This window comes from Herpailurus yagouaroundi, unplaced genomic scaffold, assembly GCF_014898765.1.
Source record: "Herpailurus yagouaroundi ecotype Mexico unplaced genomic scaffold, PumYag 197, whole genome shotgun sequence".
Taxonomy (NCBI): Eukaryota; Metazoa; Chordata; class Mammalia; order Carnivora; family Felidae; genus Herpailurus; species Herpailurus yagouaroundi.
In genome coordinates this window covers 15,386,157-15,398,656 of record NW_024412428.1, presented here as the reverse complement: position 1 = coordinate 15,398,656, position 12,500 = coordinate 15,386,157, and positions in this window count along the sequence as shown.

The window sequence follows — 12,500 nt, the reverse complement described above, 5'->3', positions numbered from 1 at the left end:
AACATTTATGTCATTTATACTTCAATTTAAAAAAGAAAGTCAAACATCTTAAAATGGGGAGATTATACTAAATTATCTGGGTGGCCCAATGTACCATGGTCTTTATAAGAGGAGGCAGGGGAGTAAGTGCCAGAGAGGCATACGTGATGACACAAGTAGAGATCAGAGTTATGCAGGCCACAAGCCAAGAAATGCCAAGTGGCCCATGGAAGCTGAAAATGGCAAGGAAAAAGATTCTCCCCTAGAATTTCTGTAAGGAACACAGACCTACCAATCAATTTTAGATACTGGACTCCAGAACTATAAGATAATAAATTTGTAGTTTTAAATCACTATGTTTGTAGTAATTTGTTACAGTAACAATGGGACACTAATACAGGGGAGCTGTGTTTACTTATTGGGACATTTTGGAAAAATAAAAGTATTAAAATATTGAGTGAGGCAGGAAGATTTTCCAGGGTGAAGGGTTCCTAAAAGCCAAATATCCAATTGCTTAGTATCTGGTCTGCATCATCTAGTTCACTTTCTGCTAGGCGATCATTTCCCAGTAAACATTCAAAAATCTATTTTATTTCTAAAGGACGTAGGAAATTTTAAGTCAGAAAATAAAAATTTTAAGAATACTTTAAAAATAGCACCTAAAATATCAAATGCCCAGGAGCAAATCCAGTAAAACAAGACTCTGCATATGAAACTTAAAAACAATTTTGAAAGAAATTAAAGATGATCTACATAAGTAGAAACATCATAACTGTAGATTAGAATACTAGTATTACAATGATATAATTGATCCCCAAATTAGTAAAATGCAATCCAAATAAAAATACCAAGGATATTTACAAGATGATTTTAAAATGTATATGGAAACGCAAAGGGCCAAAAATAGCTCAGACAACCTTACAGTAGAAGAAAAGGGTAAGAGGACTACTCTACTGAAAATCAAGACTTACAAGAAGAACAATGGAATAAACAGAGGCCCAGACACATACCCATACATATATGGACTTGTTATTTACTACAATGGTTATTTTGCAGAGACCATCTAAATAAAAGGTGCTAGGACAAACTGTTAATTCACATGGAAAAAAAAATTATTTGACTCCTGCCTCATGGGAGACACATAAGTCACGGAAGATTGGTTTATGCTAAAGTCACAATCAACAGACCTTTTAGAAAATAATTTTAAATAATATCGTCATGACCTTGTACAGAGAAAATAACCCATTCATAAAAACTATTCACTGTAAAATAAGCAATAAACTGGACTATATTACAATTAACAATTGATGTTCATCAAATGACACCACTAAGAAAGTGAAAAGACAAATCAGAATGGGACTATTTGCAACATATTTTACCAGCGAAAGGTTTATTCAGAACATATAAAAAGTTCCTCCAAATCAAAATGTAAAGGAGAAACAGTCCAATTAAAAAACGGACAAAGTCTTAAGCAGGTACTTTACAAAAGAGGAAATTTGGGGCGCCTGGGTGGCGCAGTCGGTTAAGCGTCCGACTTCAGCCAGGGCACGATCTCGCGGTCTGTGAGTTCAAGCCCCGCGTCGGGCTCTGGGCTGATGGCCCAGAGCCTGGAGCCTGTTTCCGATTCTGTGTCTCCCTCTCTCTCTGCCCCTCCCCCGTTCATGCTCTGTCTCTCTCTGTCCCAAAAATAAATAAACGTTGAAAAAAAAATTTTTTTTAAAAAAAGAGGAAATTCAAGACAACATACAGGAAAAGGCATTCAACTTTATTGGAAATCCAAACTAAGCAATTATTATACCCACTAGATGAGAACATTTAAAAGACTCACAATAGCAAATGTTAGCAAATATCTACAGTAACAAGAAGTTATATACAATGCTGGTGGAAGCATAAATTGACACAACAATTTTGTAAAATAGTTTGTCACTGGAGATAAACATATTCTATGACCCAATAATTCCACTCCTAGATATATGTAGCCCATATTTTACAATACTCAAAACTATAAAACAACCTAAATGTTAATAGAGTGGATAAAAATTGAAATATTCTACTGCAATGAAATAATACGTTTCAGTAAAAATTGACAAAAAGCAATTACACAAACAACATATATCAGTCTCACCATGTTGGACAAAAGAAGCGAGACACAAAAGAATGCATATTATAATTTCCACTTACAAAAAATTCAAAAACAGGCAAGACTAGACTTAGTGTGTATGAATGCACTGTAGGTGCCAAAATCATGAAGCAAAGTGGAAAGATGACTATCATTATCAATATAATAGTTATTTGGGGGAGTAAGAAAGAAAAGAGTGAAAGGTAAAGTAATGACAATGGTCTATCTTGATCCTGCTGATTGGTACATAAATGTTTGCTTTACCTGTAAACTTATATGCACTTTTCCATTTGTGTGGGATTTGTATAAACATGCTACAGAAAGGGAAAGTAATTACAGTTTACTTTATGGCTCAAATCTGAATAGCATACATAGATTATAATATATATAGTATAATGTAATTAATGTAATGAATATAATATTTTATTTTATTAACATATGGATCTGACCAAAGTACAATGTAACTCTATTAAGAGGATGGGGGTAGAGGGAGAGTTGGAAATACATGTTCATATGCTAGGGAAAAGAGGAGTAAAGAAAAGTAAACCCTCATCTTCTCCAGTGGGAAATCAACAGATAATGCCTACAATTAAAGAAACAAGAAGTAGCAATACAAACATGTTATTTAGAGATATGGAGGTAAATACTAAAGAATATTTTATAAGAATTAAAAGTTACTACAATTAGAAAAGAAGAAATCAAGAGCCAGAAACAACTAAATATCCTTTAAAATGCTGTAGATCTCATTGATTCCTTAAACTATCCCCATATGTATATTAGGTAGGAAAGGCTAGATTATAATGTGATAACAAATGATCCTCCATCTTGGACATGTAGCAAAAGCAACAAATAAACATTTTATTGGTGTTAAACCATTGAAATTTAGGCTTATTGAGTTATACAAATATCTCTAAATTTAATTAGATTACATTTTCCAAAATGGCCACAACAAGGTCTCTCATCCCACAAGTTCTTCACTTAATGTGATATTAGCCTTGCTTCTACTGGAGAGGTGGGTCCATGTTTCCTACCCCTGATTATGGGCGAGACTGTAACTAGGGAAATGATACTATGTCACTTCCAAGGTTAGATCATAAAAGGGAATACAACTTCCACCTCATGGAATTCTTGTTCTTAGAGTTCAGTTATCACGTCACGAGGAAGGGAAGAGGCTGCCTGTAAAGACTACTGCCAAGTGTCCCGGATGACAATCCCAGACACCATCAATGTAAAGACATATGAATGAGTGAGCCTTAACATGGTTCTAGCCCCAGTCATAATCTGACTAAAACTGCATGAGGTACCTGAGCGAGAATTACCTAGGGAAGCCCAGTCAACACCAAGAAAAATGAAAGGTGAGAACAAATTAACTATTGTTGCTTAAGCCACTAGTTTTGGGGAAATTTGTTAAACAGCAAGAGATAATCAGAACAACTGACTTCTTATCCATCTTATTCTAGTCAGGGATGTGTGTTAATAGGTAATATCTATAATTCTGTTCTAAACATAACTTCTTACATTTGGTACCCTTCTTTGTTTGTCACCCCCATGATTCCCTCTCTCTACTTTCCTCTCTGAATATTTGCAGAAAATCTGGATCTATTGGCTTGCTCCAAGAAAATCACTATTTCTTGGGGTGCCTGGGTGGCTCGGTCGGTTAAGCGTCCGACTTCGGCTCAGGTCATGATCTCAGGATCCCTGAGTTCAAGCCCCGCGTCGGGCTCTGTGCTGACAGCTCAGAGCCTGGAGCCTGTTTCAGATTCTGTGTCTCCCTCTCTCTCTGCCCCTCCCCTGTTCATGCTCTGTCTCTCTCTGTCTCAAAAATAAATAAATGTTAAAAAAAAACTTTTTTTAAAAGAAAATCACTGTTTCTTTTCCCTAAGACATTTTTGTCCAATGAAAGGATTTACTAAGTGCCACCACACTGGAACTTTCCCTTGAACTTGATATGATTCTCACTGCAAGACTCAGTTTTGTTATTCAAGGTTTAAATTTTACTACTTGGGAATAAGGAGTTATTTCATCCAACTTTTCAAGTCCATGAATTTATAGATTGCCTCTGCTTTCCTTAATTGCTGCCTTGGATTTGCTGATTTTTTTTAGCCTGTCTCATGTCTTGCCAAAAGAAGACAACATCAACCAACATAAAGCACCAACATTTCACTTCTCTTCCTGATTTCCAAGAACTACAAATTCATTTAGTACAATATCTGCTTCCTCAGTGACCATAAGCTACTGTTTTGCCAAATGTGTCACCATCTTTCCAGCCTCCAATAACAGTTTCTTTGCTGCACTACAACAGACCCTGAGACAATGTTCTCTATTTCATGTTTCTGATACAGCCAGTATCACACTCTCAGAAACTAATTTCAGCATCAGATGGATAGGCTACATTATGTGAAGTAACAAACAGCCCCAAATCTCAATTACTTTTAACAAAGTAAAAGTTTATGTCCTACAAACATTACATACAGTATGAGTCATGAAGGGAAGTCTACTTATTACATTCTCTTAGAGATCCAGAATGATGCAGGATTCATCTAAAAATGTAGTTCTTTAATAACTATAGATCCCATGGACATCAACAAGATAATAAAGAAATGCTCTGAACAACTCTATGCTCACAAATTTGATAACCTAGATGAAATGGACCAACTCCTTAAGACACAATGTGCCAAAACTCACACAAGAAGAAACAGACATCTGAAGGAGCTTATATAAAAAAATTACGTGAAGAGTCATATCTTAATGAAATTCAAATAGCAAATAATAACCTCTAAAACAGAATGCAATATGCCCATTTGGGTTTGCTGGTGAATTCTATTAAATGTTTAAGAAATAAATCATATAAATTCTCTATAATTTTTTTTCCAAATATAAGCAAAGAAAATACTTTCTAATTCATTCAATGAAGGCAGCATTCCCTAATACCAAAACCAGACGAAGGTATTACAAAAAATAACACTAAAGACCAATATCTCTCATAAACATAGATACAAAAATCCACAACAAAATCCTAGCAAGTTGAATCCAACAATGGATTGAAGAATTATACACCACGACCCAGTGGGATTTTTCCCAGGTGTACAGGCTGATTCAACTTTCAAAAATCACTTGATGGGGGCGCCTGGGTGGCGCAGTCGGTTAAGCGTCCGACTCCAGCCAGGTCACGATCTCGCGGTCCGTGAGTTCGAGCCCCGCGTCACGCTCTGGGCTGATGGCTCAGAGCCTGGAGCCTGTTTCCGATTCTGTGTCTCCCTCTCTCTCTGCCCCTCCCCCGTTCATGCTCTGTCTCTCTCTGTCCCAAAAATAAATAAACGTTGAAAAAAAAATCAAAAAAAAATCACTTGATGTAATCTATCACATCAACAAGAAAGAAAAGAAAGAAGAAAGAAAGAAAGAAAGAAAGAAAGAAAGAAAGAAAGAAAGGTCACATTATCATTTCCGTAGATGCATTAAAAAAATTACAAATCCAACATTCATTAATAAAATAAACTCTCAGCAAACTAGGAATAAAGAGAAATTTCCTCACCTTGATAAAAAATATCTGTGCAAACACCTACAGCAAACATACTTACTGGTGAAAAACTCCAAGCCTTCCCATTAAGATCAGAAATAAAGCAAGGATGTCCTCTCTCAGCATTCTTTTCAACATCATACTGGAAGTATTATCTAACACAAAAAGACAAGAAAAGGAAAATAAACGTATGCAAACTTGGATGGAAAAAACAAAACTCTTTTTGTTCACAGATGACATAATAATGTATGTAGAAATTCTGAAAGAATTGACAAAAGAAAACTCCTGGAACTAATAAACACTTATAGATAGCAAGGTTGCAGGATATAAGTTTAAAACACAAAAGTCAATCTCTTTCCTATATATCAGCAATGAACAAGAGGAATTTGAAATCAAAAGCACAGTATCATCTACATTAGCACACCCAAACACAAATATCTAGGTATAAACCTAACAAAATACCTACAAAATCTACATAAGAAAAATGAAAAACTCTGATGAACAAAATCAAAGACCTGAACAAATGGGAAAATATTTCCTGTTCATGGATAGGAAGACTAATATTGTCAAGATGTCAGTTATTACCAACCTGATTAATATATTCAGTGAAATCTCAGTCAAAATTCCAGCAACTTATCTTGTGGATATCAACAAACTTATTCTAAAGTGTACATGAAGAGGCAAAAGACTCACAATAGCCAAATAATATTGAAGGAAAAGAACAAAGTTGGAGGAGTTATACTACTCAACTTTAAGAATTATTAAGTTACAGTAATCAACACAGTGTGGTATTGGTAAAAGAATAAACAAATAGATCAATAGAACAGAACAGAGAGTCTAGAAATAGACCCTCATAAATTATAGTCAATTGATCTGCAACAAGGGAGAGAAGACAATACAATGGAGCCAAGATAGTCTCTTCAACAAACATTTCTGGAACAATTGGACATCCACGTTGGGAAAAAAAATAATAAATCTAGACACAGACCTTATATCCTTAACAAAAATTAACTCAAAATGGATCACAGACCTAAATGTGAAACACAAAACTACAAAATTCCTAGAAGAAAACATAGGAGAAAACCTACATGACCTTGAATATGGTGATGGCATTTTAGATACAATACCAAAGGTATGATCCATGAAAGAAACTTGATAAGCTTGACTGCCTTAAATTTAAATCTTCTGCTCTGTGAAAAAAAAAAAAAAAACTGACAAGAGAATGAGAAACAAGCCACAGACTGGGAAAAAATATTTGCAAAAAACATATCTGATAAAGGACTCTTACCTAAAATAAACAAAGAACACTTAAAAACTCAACAACAACAAAACTTGATTTAAAAATGGGCCAAGATCTTCACAGGTATCTCACCAAAGATCTAGAGATGGCAAATAAGCATATGAAAAGATGCTCCACCTTACAGGTCAGGAGGGAAATGAAAATTAAAGGAACAATAAGATAAAACTACACACCTATAGAATGGCCATATCCAGAAAATCAACCCCACCAAATGTTGGTGATGATCTGAATCAATAGGGAGTCTCATTCACGGCTGGTGGGAATGCAAAATAGTACAGTATGCTGGAAGACAGTTTGACACTTCCTTACAAATCTAAATATATTCTCACCATATGACCCAGCAATTGCCCTCCTTGGTATTTATACAAAGGAGTTCAAAACTTATGTCCACACAATAACCTGCCGACAGATGCTATAGCAACTCTATCATAACTGCCAAAACTTGGAGCCAACTAAGAAGTTCTTCTTTTAGTGAGAGAATAAACAAACTGTGTTACATCCAGACAATGAAATATTGATCAGTACTAAAAAGAACTGAAATATCAGCTCATGAAAATACACTGAAGAAACTTAAATGTATATTACCAAGTAAAAGAAACCAATCTGAAAAGGCTACATACTGTATGTCTCCAACCATATAATATTCTGGAAAAGGCAAAGCTGGCAAAACCACAAGTGGTTGCCAGTGGATGAAAAAGAGAGAGATGAATAGTGAGTGTGCAAAACACTTTTAGGGCACCGAAAAGACTCTGTACGATACTATAATGATGGACACACATCATTACACATTTGTCTAAGCCCATAGAATGTACAAGACCAAAAGTGAACCAAATGTAAACTATGGACCTTGGGTAATTGTGATGTATCAATGTAGGCTCATCAGTTATAACAAATGTACTATTCTGGTGGTCAATGTTGATAATGGGGGAGGCTATGCAGGTGAGGGACAGGGACTGCATGGGAAATCTCTATACCTTCACCTTCATTTTTCTGTGACCCTAAACTGCTCTAAAAAAAGATCTTTAAAAAAGCAAACCGAAATATGTTGTTAAATTTAATCAATTCTGAAGTATTGAATTCATTTATTGCAATTCAGATCCTTTCATATGATTTTTAATTGAAATATAATTGACATATAACATTATATTAGTAGCTAAGTCAGTCTGTGTGGATCTTTAAAAACTGTTTCTCAGTTTCTCAGTTTGCTATACCGTTGTGAGTCTCATAGAAGCAAGCCTGTTGGCTTTTAACATTAGGTGTTTTGCAGACTCATTTCTCAGATGCGGGTCTTAAAAGTTGGGGCATCAGTGGTAGGATTCAAACCCTTCATTCCTCATGGAGAAAACTGGATGTGAGTTTCTCCTGATTATGGGCCACTGTACCAGGGGTGAGGGTTAAAGCAAGATTGTGTCAGACTTTCCTATCCACTTTGATGTGGGTTTTTTCTCATTCACTCCATGTGTAGGAGTTGCTTGGCTAGTTTTTGGGTTTCTTTCAAAGGAAATCTGTATATGTAGTTACAGATTCATTGTGTCTATGGGAATTGAGTTCAAGATCCTCCTACATTGCCATCTTGAGTCAGAACCCCTCACATGATATTTTTAAATACCAAGTTATAAGAAACAACTTTAGAACATCTAAGCCAGTCAGTGTTCCTTATTTATTGGATGATCCAAGCATTATTTTCTGAGGGTTTTTAATTCTTGATGATTTTGCCTATTGTTATCTGTTAGCTTTTATAACTGGAAGTGCAGTACACTCTAGTCACTCTAAAGATCTCCTGAGCTTTAGGCCTATTTTTAGTAGAACTCATTAGGAAAGCATCCACGTATCACGTTGCTAATCAGGCCCAATTACTATAGTCAACCATAACTTCTTCATTCACATCACAAAGAGCAGAATCAATAAAGCTGTTCCTTAGAAATAACTCCCAGAATCACATATCAAAATTGGTCCCCTATGAGAGCTGATGCTACTTCTTGGGAAACAGAATCCTTTCTAAAACACCTTTATTGTATTTTCCTTTTCAAATTATTTCAAATCTTTGAATCATAGGCTGCTATTTCCCCACACTGATGGAACCTGAGAGAACTTTATCTGAAATGCCAAATTAGGGTGAAATTTTAACAAGAGAACTAAAATTTGAAGATAAATCAATAAAGAGAAGTGAGTATATTTGGTTTTTAAAAATTAACAGCTACCAGATAAATCATTTATTCAGTATTTAAATATTCTATATAGAAAATAAGCAAATAAGTAATTTGAATCTGAGTAACTTAACTGAAGAATCTATTGTGTAATCACATGTGTGTTAAAGTCACATGTCTTATTAACACATTGTATAAATTTGGCAAATCTCTATCTAAATCTGTTCACACCAGGCAATTAAAATTTTTTTTAAAAATTTATTTAGTGAACCACTTCAAGACCTAATGAAATAAAGTAAGCAAAATTTAAGAAAAGTTGATAAAATAAGCAATGTATTCTTATATTTTATGTCTGGAAAATTTTAAACATATACAAAATTAGTGTTTTTTAAAAAAATCACATTTAAGTTTATGAATCACATGAGCTAATAGCTATTATAATTGAAATAGTACAAAGAAATGTCAGCTCTTTGAGTAACAATAATTGATTAAAAGTACATGATTTCCTTCTCTGCTGAATAAGGAATAAGACACAGAAAACACAAATCAAGCAAAAAAGCATCAATTTTTCTTAAGTTAACAGAGACTTAGGGAAATTCAAACTTTTTCTCATTTTTTTCCACTCTCATATTTCCCCCCTAAAATGCAACTCTATTGCAGTCAGAGTTAAAGAATATTGAAAAAACCGATCCTATGATCAAATTTGGTAGATTAAGTCTGAACTTCTTAAGCTTTCTACTGGCAAAATCAAATCCTTGCTATAGACTTCTCTGGCCTTTGTCTTCTTGTTTTGTTTTGTTTAATTACATGTTTCTCCCACTACTGGCATAAAATCACTCGAGTCTTCCTCCATGTGTAATCTTAGATAGGTGGCTTAGTTCTAAAACCTTTTATTCTTTCAGAGTAAGTACAAATTTCCAAATGCTATGCAGTTTGATAAATATGGTGAAGCCAGTCAGAACTAATGTGGGTAGTCAAGTTCTACAATGAAAAAAAAATAATAAGACAACGGAGAAAGAATTTGTTCTCTCTCTACCTGGAAACACTAGATATTGTGGATTCTAGGGGCCATACACAGCCCCTCCTTGCAAAGTGAAAATCATTTGCACCAATAAAATATTGATGATACAGAAAACAAATTTCCTTTGGCTTAAAATTCACTTGCTACTACCATTTACCTTCTGACTTCTCTATTACGAAGGAATGGAAGCAATATATGAATATATATGAATAAATGAATATGAGCACTATCCTACTCAATTATACTTTTAACAGTGATTGGTTGATTTCTATATGAAACGAATAAAAGGTTAGTAATTTTCATCAATACAATTCATTACAATTCATCTCCTCCATCTTCTCAGAGACAACCCTCTAGATGGAGTTCTGAGGTATATCAGGACTTTCTATTCATCCAAAGCTACGTTTGTCAGTACCTGATAAAATCCACCTTCAAAAATCTTTCAGCTATTCAGAAAATTCTTTCAGTCCCAGGCTTCCTCTCCCAACTTGATATTCTCTCATCCCAGTCTGGTTTTTCAGTTTCTGTTCCCCCTTAGACTGACCATTTGGAATGATGCCTTGGTAATCCATGTGGATTGGGTTTCATTCCTGCCCCAAAGATGCAGCCTCCTGAACCAATGACCTTAGTTTCAAAACTCCCCATTGCCAGCCCGAATTCAGCTCTTGTAACTGTGCCTCCCTATGCAAATATCATGCAGATTTTTTTCTTTTCTTGGGAGAAAGTGCACGGTACAAGGAGGTAGGAGCAGTCTGTTTCTCTAAGTCAAAATGACTATTGATTTAATAATAATGGAAAGTAGAGAAATATGCTTTACACAAATCCCTCAATTGTAGTAGGTATGTAATAGGTGGCTCAGTCCATTAAGCGTCCGGCTCTTGATTCAGCTTAAGTCATGATCTCCCAGCTGTGAGATTGAGCCCTGTGCTGTCAGTGTGGAGTCTGCTTGGTATTCTCTCTCTCCTCTCTCTGCCTCTACCCCTCTTTACATTCACGCTCTCTTTCTCTCTCTCAAAAAAATTAATAAACTTTTCTTTTAAAAAGAAAAGAAAAGAAAACAAAGGCAGCTTTGAATGGAGGAAATAAAACTGTACACTTCCATTAAATCATTACTCTCTCCAGGGCAATACTATCTTGATTCCTTCATAGAAAACCCTCAAAATCAATCTCTTTAATTAAACTTTAAAAAAAAAAAGCTGTTTTTTGGGGGTGTCTGGGTAGCTCAGTCAGTTCATTGTCTGACTTAGGCTCAGGTCATGATCTCACATTCGTGAGTTGGAGCCCTGCATCAGGCTCTGTGCTGACAGCTCAGAGCCTGGAACCTGCTTTGGATTCTGTGTGTCCCTCTCTCTCTCTGCCCCTCCCCCACTCATGCTCTGTCTCTGTCTCTCTGTCTCTCTCTCTGTCTCAAGAATAAATAAACATTAAAAAAAACTTTTTAAAAATGAGTTAAAATTTAAAACTTTGGATTCCAGTTTAAGTAACATCATAAAGTTCAGAAACTGAAATAGTAACCATGTAACAACTCAAAAATTTTTTTTGAATTGTAATTCCATGATCTAAATCACACTCAAATTCCAGTGGGGATTTAAAATATAGATAGATAACCAAATCGCATCCCAAACCTGCCAACTCAGAACTTCTGTGGGTCAGAATAGAAAGTATTTTTAATCAGTGGTATTAGCAGTCCCTGAGAAAACTCTCAATCCCTGCTCTAATTGTGCTCCTCTAGTTCATTTTATCTCGTGTGCCTCTTCTCAAAGTTGCCATAACAATAAGCAATCAAAATAAAATATCAATTCCAATGAAAACAAGTGGAAACTAAAGCAAAAGACCTAATATAAACCTACTGACTATTACTGACTCTGATGGATCAGAACGTTTTTGATATCCACTTCTCAGTTTACAATTTAAGTGTAGCATAGTGTAGAACTTAAGGACATGCAATTGGGAAATATGTGGCCTGGTTCCAATCCAGGCTCAGTCACACACTACCTCCCTCAGTGACCCTGAGAAATTTTCTCCAGTCCTTCTCTTCCTCAGCTGAAAAACCCAGAAATAATATTAGTATCTCCTTCATAGAGTTGCTGTCAAAATTAAATTATTAAATATACATAAATTGCTACGGACAACCTCTTAGCGTACAGAAAGCATTCAAGAATCTGAGTTAGGGGTGCCTGGGTGGCTCAGTTGGTTAAGGGTCTGACTCTTCATTTTGGCTCAGGTCATGATCTCACAGTTCATGGGATCGACCCCCAAGTTGGGCTCTGCACGGACAGCATGGAACCTGTTTGGAATTCTCTCTCCCTCTTTCTCTGTCCCTCCCTGCTCGCACTCACTCTCTCAAAATAAATAAAGAAACTTTAAAAGAAGAAAGAAAGAAAGAAAGAAAGAAAGAAAGAAAGAAAGAAAGAAAG